Raw genomic sequence first — 6,960 nt, 5'->3', positions numbered from 1 at the left:
TGCTCAAATAAATTGGTTAGTCTCTAACGTGACACTTTCAAGTCACTTTCACAGTATTGCCAATCCCAAATGCTCAAAAATCATGAATCAGGCTCACCAAAAATCAGGAGATTGGCTTTAAAATAATGAGATTATGTAAAAATAACAGATTTGGGGTTCTTTTTATTTGCTGTCTGCTTTTTGAGCCTTTCGGGTGGACTGGGGTCACATTTTGAAGCTTTCTCTACAGCCATGAGGACTAGAAACTTCATTTTTCTTTAAGAATGAAGGCTGAAATGGTCACATATCCACCTGACTCCAGGAGCTGGGGCTTTAAGGAAAACAATTATCATGAGACTCATGACAAAATCATGAGAGTTGGCAATACTGCTTTTACTTCTGTTTAAAGGCTAGTTACTTTCCAGAAGGCTCTTAAACATAACACTACAGTGATTGAGTTGCAGTTCTCACAGGAGAATATTTAAAACGAAACACCAAGAAAATTCTATATTTTAAAGCTGAGAAAAAATGTAGACTTCTGAGGTATATCAGGGCCACTGCAGGCAGGAAAGGGAAAAAAACAAGCACAGGAGCTCTCGGCAGCTCTTCCTCTAGAAAGTAAGTTGGAGGGTCAAATCTTGTAGTTCTTAATCAAGTAAAACTTCTATTGCCATCAGTGCTTCCACTCATAGATTAAACATCACAGTGAACATGTGATAACGTGTGGTCAATAACTATACACTTCATACTTACATATCTGAGCCATCTTGTCCAGAGTTACATGTCTTATATGCATTGGCTCAGGGCCTGGATTTTCTGGCATATTCTGAACAGTGCTGAGCACACAGATGGTGCCCAGTGAATAATGCAAATCGTGACAATAATCGTTGACTTTGTATGGACTCTGTGGATGCAGTTTCTGTTCTTTGTTCTGGAATTGGCCTGGATACAGCTGAGACCCTAAGAATCTGAGGCATAAACACATCTGATACTCATACAACACTTTCTCATTCCTTCCTTTTCTCAAACTCAGAACAAAAAATGACTGAACAAAATGCTTTTCACTTCAAATGTAAAATTGCACAGCAGGTTTTCAGTTAAAATGTAAAATTGCACAGCAGGCATTGCTGTACAACCAAGCATGGGGCAGAACCTGCCACCTCTTGGGAGTTAAGTGATCGCCTCTCCTCTGACTCTCATTTTCTAGCCTTCCTAACCTCTGTGCTGCTTTTCATGCTGTCAACCATGACATCCATCCTGGGACCATTTGCTGGAGTCTCAGAGATCTGGCCGCCTTGGTTTTGCTCCCATCTATCAGAGTCCTCTTTTTTTGCAGCTTTCAGAGTAACAGCCGTGTTAGTCTGTATTCGCAAAAAGAAAAGGAGTACTTGTGGCACCTTAGAGACTTACCAATTTATTTGAGCATAAGCTTTCGTGAGCTTACAGTATGCATCTGAAGAAGTGAGCTAAATAAATAAATAAATAAGTGAAGCGAGTGAAATAAATTGGTTAGTCTCTAAGGTGCCACAAGTACTCCTTTTCTTTTTTTGCAGCGTGCAGGCTGGTCTGCTGGATAAGGCGCTAGCCCAGAAAGACCTGGGTTCTACTCCCCCGCACCCCAATGGCCTTCCTGTCTGACCCCAGGCCAGTGCTTTAAGGCCAGAATTTCAAAGGTTTTTAGGCATCCAAAGATGCAGCTAGATATCTAGTGGGGTTTACAGAGCACCAAACCTTCTAAGTGCATTTGAAAATCTCACTAGGTGCCTAAATACCTTTGAAAATCTGGCCTTTAGTCTGTGTGTGCCTCAGTGCCCCACCTGTACAATGGGGATAACAGCACGGCTCTACCTCACTGAGGGACTAGGAGGAGAAATAGGTTAGACATTGCAAGGTGCAGCCTCAGATACCATGGTGATGGGGCCACATAAGTACCACAGGTAGAGTGGGACCTTCTCTGTACACTGCTAGCCCTTCCCTGGGTTTGACCCCTTCTTTTCACCTATGCCCCCAATCTCCCCCTTTCCTGAATGTAACCTTGGCTCAGTGCTTTGCTGTGTTTTTTCTGAGTTCCCTGTGTTCTCTCTAAAACAACCCCTCCTCTCTCTCCCACCTCCACAGAGGGAGTCCTCTTTTACAGGCTAAGCTTCCATAGCCTTAATTTAATCACCAGACCTTTCTTATCTTAATCACCCTGCCTCTGTTTGTAAACAAAATACTGATTTCCTCTGCAGAGCTCACATTTCACACTGATGCTGGAGACAGGAAGCAGGGGGGGTTGGATAGGGGGTGGGGTTCCGGGGGGGGGGCAGTTACAGACGGGGGTCCCGGGAGGGGGCTGTCAGGGGACAAGGAGTGAGGCGGGGGGCTCGATGGGTTGGGGGGCCTGTCAGGGGGCGGGGGTGTGGATAGGGTCTGGGCAGTCAGGGGACAGGGAGCGGGGGGGTGGGGGGTGGATAGGGAATGAGGGCCCGGGGGGGCGCTTAGGAGCAGAGGGTCATGGGAGGGGGCAGTCAGGGGACAAGAAGCGGGGGAGTGGGGGTTGGATGGGTCGGGGGTTCTGAGGGGAGCAGTCAGGGGGCAGGAAGTAGGAGGGGGTAGATAGGGGGTGGGGGCCAGGCTGTTTGCAGAGGCACAGCCTTCCGTACCAAGCCCTCCATACCATTTTGCAATCCCGATGTGGCCCTCGGGCCAAAAAGTTTGCCCACCCCTGATTTAACCAATTCTAGCTCTCATCTATATCACCAGTGGTGATTCTGGGAAACTGGAGTGTCTAAGGGAATTGCTTGTGTGACTTGTGATTAGCCAGTGGGGTAAAACCAAAGTCCTCTCTGTCTGGCTGGTTTGGTTTGCCTTAGAGGTGGAAAAACCCCAGCCTTGGGCTGTAACTGCCCTGCTTTAAGCAATGTGTCCTAAATTGGCACTCTCAGTTGGGTCCCACCAGAACTAGCATCGTTACAGCTGTGCTGTAGTTAAGAGCTCCACCTAGGAGCTTGCACACCTCCTGTATGAAACTTGGGGGAGAGGGGCTCCTGCCCCTCCCTGCCCCCCCAATAGCCCCCCCCCCGCAAAAAAAGGCATTTCTTTGGTGTTCCTTCTGACAGTTACTACGACAGCTCTATAGCATATAGGCACCCCCGTTCTTTCCAGCTGTTTCATGTCATCAGAGTCACAAAGCATCTGGTGCAGCATATGAGGAACTAGCCGTTGATCCTAACCAAATACCTCACAAGGTCTTCCTCCCTGATATGCTTAGACTCTAATACAATTCCGGAGTCTTCAGACAACCAAAGGCTCAGTGCTAAAGTGTTTGAGAATGATTAACCCTAATGACTATGGCCCAAATTCTCTGCTGGAGTAGATTAGGGTAGCTTTACTCACTACAATAATTTGGCCTTATATGTACAGTTTTGGAAGAAGGTGGTTACACAGAAGACCGCCCAGGGTTTATACACATTATGATAAAATGAGGCAGATTGAGCTGCTTTGGGGAAGGTGATAATGGATGGCCTATTGTCTTGGTTATTAAGGGACGGGAGTTCAGAAAAGACAATGAAAATGTTTTAAAGTACTGACCAACAGTGGGAAAGGGGTAGACTTGCTTATTTGGATACAGACTGATTTGGCAGCAAGAGACATCTTTTTAGGCTTAGCCATGTGTCACGTTCTGGGGTACAATCCAGACCAACGACGAGTTGTCACTACCTGCCCTGTAACCGTGGGGCCTTAAATGCTCTGCTATTGTGGCTTACAGCCTGGACACCAACAGCCAGCAGAAACAGACACACTGAATCCCTGTATGTTAAGCAGCTCTAATGCAGCAAATTTGATTCCAGCCGTCTGCTTGTTACACCCCAGACACACTCTGGTATCCAGCAGCTTGGGTACATGTAGAAAGATGATACAAACAAACTGTCTTCCTGAATTTTCCTAAAACTGTGTGTTTTGCAATATCCAGCCCTTAACACTGGATTAGTCAGAGAAATAATACAGTTCCTTTGTTCCTCTGAAGAGACAGAATGTATAGCTTATCACTTTAACTGCAGTTAACCACTTCAATTCAAACACAGCAGAGGGCTGGTTTAGATTAAAAGTAAAACAAGTTTGTTAACAAAAGGATTTGCTATGAAGTAGAAGAAATAAAGTTAGAAAGGATTACAAACAAGCAGAAGTTAAAATATGCTTTCTAATGCTAAAACTTTAACAAGCTGTTATCTCTGTATCAGATAAGATTCTTGCTACACTTTCTTCTAGCACTATGGCTGACTGCCTCTCTGGTCAGGAGCTCTATCTACCCAAAGACAAAATGCTCAGTTTCTGTGTCTTCTTGGGCGAAAGATAACTCAGATTCTTTTCTCCTCTCTTTCATAGCCCAGTGAACCTTTGAAATAGATTTTTCTGCAGGCTACTGTCCAAAATGAAGTTCATTAAGCTGTGAGGAAAAAAGACATGAAGTCTGGTAGGGAAGGAAGTTCTATGGCAGTTTCTTCCACCACTGCTATTTGCTAAAATGCAAATTGATGGCCACTTGACATGTTATTGTTAATCAGCTCTGATGATACCTGGAGGCATTGACTAGTCCTTTGTGTTGGAGAAACCTGTCTACCCACTCTCCAGACTTGTCTGGTAAATACATTTTAATTCCATGTTTCCGTCATAGCCGCATGGTCCCTTGAGCATTTACCATACATACACCATGGAAGAATATGAATGATGAGTATGTTATTAGTTTTCCAGTGATACTTTACATGACACTTATCAGATACAGTTTATGACATTAATGAATTGGAATACAATGAACTGGTCAAGCCAGCTGAAACTGGCTACCAGATACCAGCAAGCCTCTTGCATTGCTGTGCTGTTTGGGTCACAGCTTGCTGTAGGTAATATTTCCATACTCCATAAAGCAAGTCTTGTGCATCCTATTAGTCTTATTGGAAATCTTGGGAGGTGAGCGGGCACAAGCCCACCCACATCTAAAGGCCCCTCCCCCAGCCTTGCGGGAGGGACCACTGGACCCGGGAACCAACTGAATTCGGGGGACAACTAATGAGTAACAGGGTCAAGAGTGAAGGTATGCATCCTATTGGTGCTTGTAGTGTCCTGCTGGATGCGATTATATCCCATTATGTCTTATTTTGTCTGTTTTTCAAAAGTTTATCAATAAAACTTGCTTGTATTTAGGATCTCCTGCACTGAGAAAGGGAGATTGCAGGGGTGAAGAATTGCTGTTAAGGTCATCTTTTGAGGGTCAAAAACTGAAGAGTGGTGTCTGGGGAGTGGGGACCCCTTGCAGAGGCAGTAACAGCATCTAGTCAGGGGCACCAGACGTTCCAACCTGTTCATCAGCTGTTCTTTCTCAGAAAATATAGGCAAGTGTCTGTTAGCTACTGTTCAGTGTCTGTTTGATTATTATACTGAAAGATATGGTCCCTGAAGAAAAAACATACCTTAAGTTACATGATTAGAATTGTTCTTGAAAATTAATACACTTGTCAGAGTGGCTGACTTAAGGGAAGTTGGAGCCAGTCTACCTGTGACAGGGTTTGTTAAGGAGGACAAGCCCACCTGTAAGTAACTAACTGCCCAGGTGGCTGGTAGGCAGCTAATGATTAACAAGCACCTGAACCTGATAAAGGCTACCAGAACTCAGCTGAAAAACAGTGCTTCCAGGGAAAGGAATTGGGTGGGATCTTTCAGGTATTTGTAAGGGTCTGAGGAGTTGTGTGGAGAAGAGCTGAAGTTGGCAGAAATCCTCTGGCTCTGTTGAAGGAAATTAAGATCAAGAATACCTTCTAGGTAAAGGGTCTGGATATGGGATTGATAGACTTAAATGGAGTCTGCTTCCCTACTGAGAAGCCTAGGTGAAAGCCTTTCTTGGGTTTCTTTTGAACTTTCTGTTAATAAATCAGCCCCTGGGAAGGGAGATACCGTTTGGTGAATTTACTGGTGAGCCAACTGAGAAAATTGTCATGATGCACCTACTGTGCCATACCTCTCCACAAGAGAGCACATGGGATGGCAAATACTTTTTACAACAAACGTGCATCTCTTTTTAGAATGTTAGAAATAATTCATTTGGTCAGATCCTCCATTGAGGCCTGTCCCAATAATGTGCTGTGTATGGACAGGCCCCTCTGTGAGCCTAAAGTCTCTGGGTTTCGGCATGGGAACAAGTCTAGGCTTACATAGAGTTAATTGTGTGATGCTGGTAAAAAAGAATTTCTATGGAACAAGTACAAAAAACAGCTTTTAAATCTCTGGTGTCTGAATACTTGAAATTCAAGCGAGAGTTAAAACAGGCATCAAAATCAGCTGCTAATCCCACCATATCTTGTTTAATAGGAATAACACAAGCAGACTCTTATTTGTCTTTCAATTCTCTATAATTGTCTGTCTGTTTCCCAGGACAGTTAACCTGGCTTTCTGTGCAGTTTCTGTAACCTGTCCATTCTCCATTGATCTGGAACCTAACAGGTTCTCGCTAGATTTTGATTAATTCTCTTTCACAGTAAGAGAAGCTGCTCTCACAGCTACAGAGGTGAAGGCCTAATCTAAAATATAACAAAACCCTTCATAGTCCTCATTTCTTCTATGTAAAAAGTAACCTTTTGTGTGGTTTATATGTATAAAAGTACCTTGGTGTAGTGTGTGTGTGGACATAAAGGTTTATATAATGCTGACAGCAGCCTGTCATTGCTGTAGTACAACAGAGTCATGTGACACAATTGAATAACATGTTAATATTTCTTGAAACCACTTTAAGGATTTCACTGGGCAAATAAATCCTGCGTGCTGGGACATTCATCTATTACAATGCTTATGCCCATTGGTGGAATCTTTTCAAAAGGGATTTAGGAACCTAAATACCATTCACTTTCATTTAGGCATATAAATATGCCAATAGGTGCCTAAATCCTATTGATCTCAAAGGTTTATTGAGAGTGGGCTTTTTTTTTTTAAATTCAGTGTGTCACTGGTGAC

This window comes from Lepidochelys kempii, chromosome 4 (genome assembly GCF_965140265.1).
Source record: "Lepidochelys kempii isolate rLepKem1 chromosome 4, rLepKem1.hap2, whole genome shotgun sequence".
NCBI lineage: Eukaryota > Metazoa > Chordata > Testudines > Cheloniidae > Lepidochelys > Lepidochelys kempii.
The sequence above is the reverse complement of the archived record's forward strand: the minus strand, read 5'-3'. Positions refer to the sequence as shown.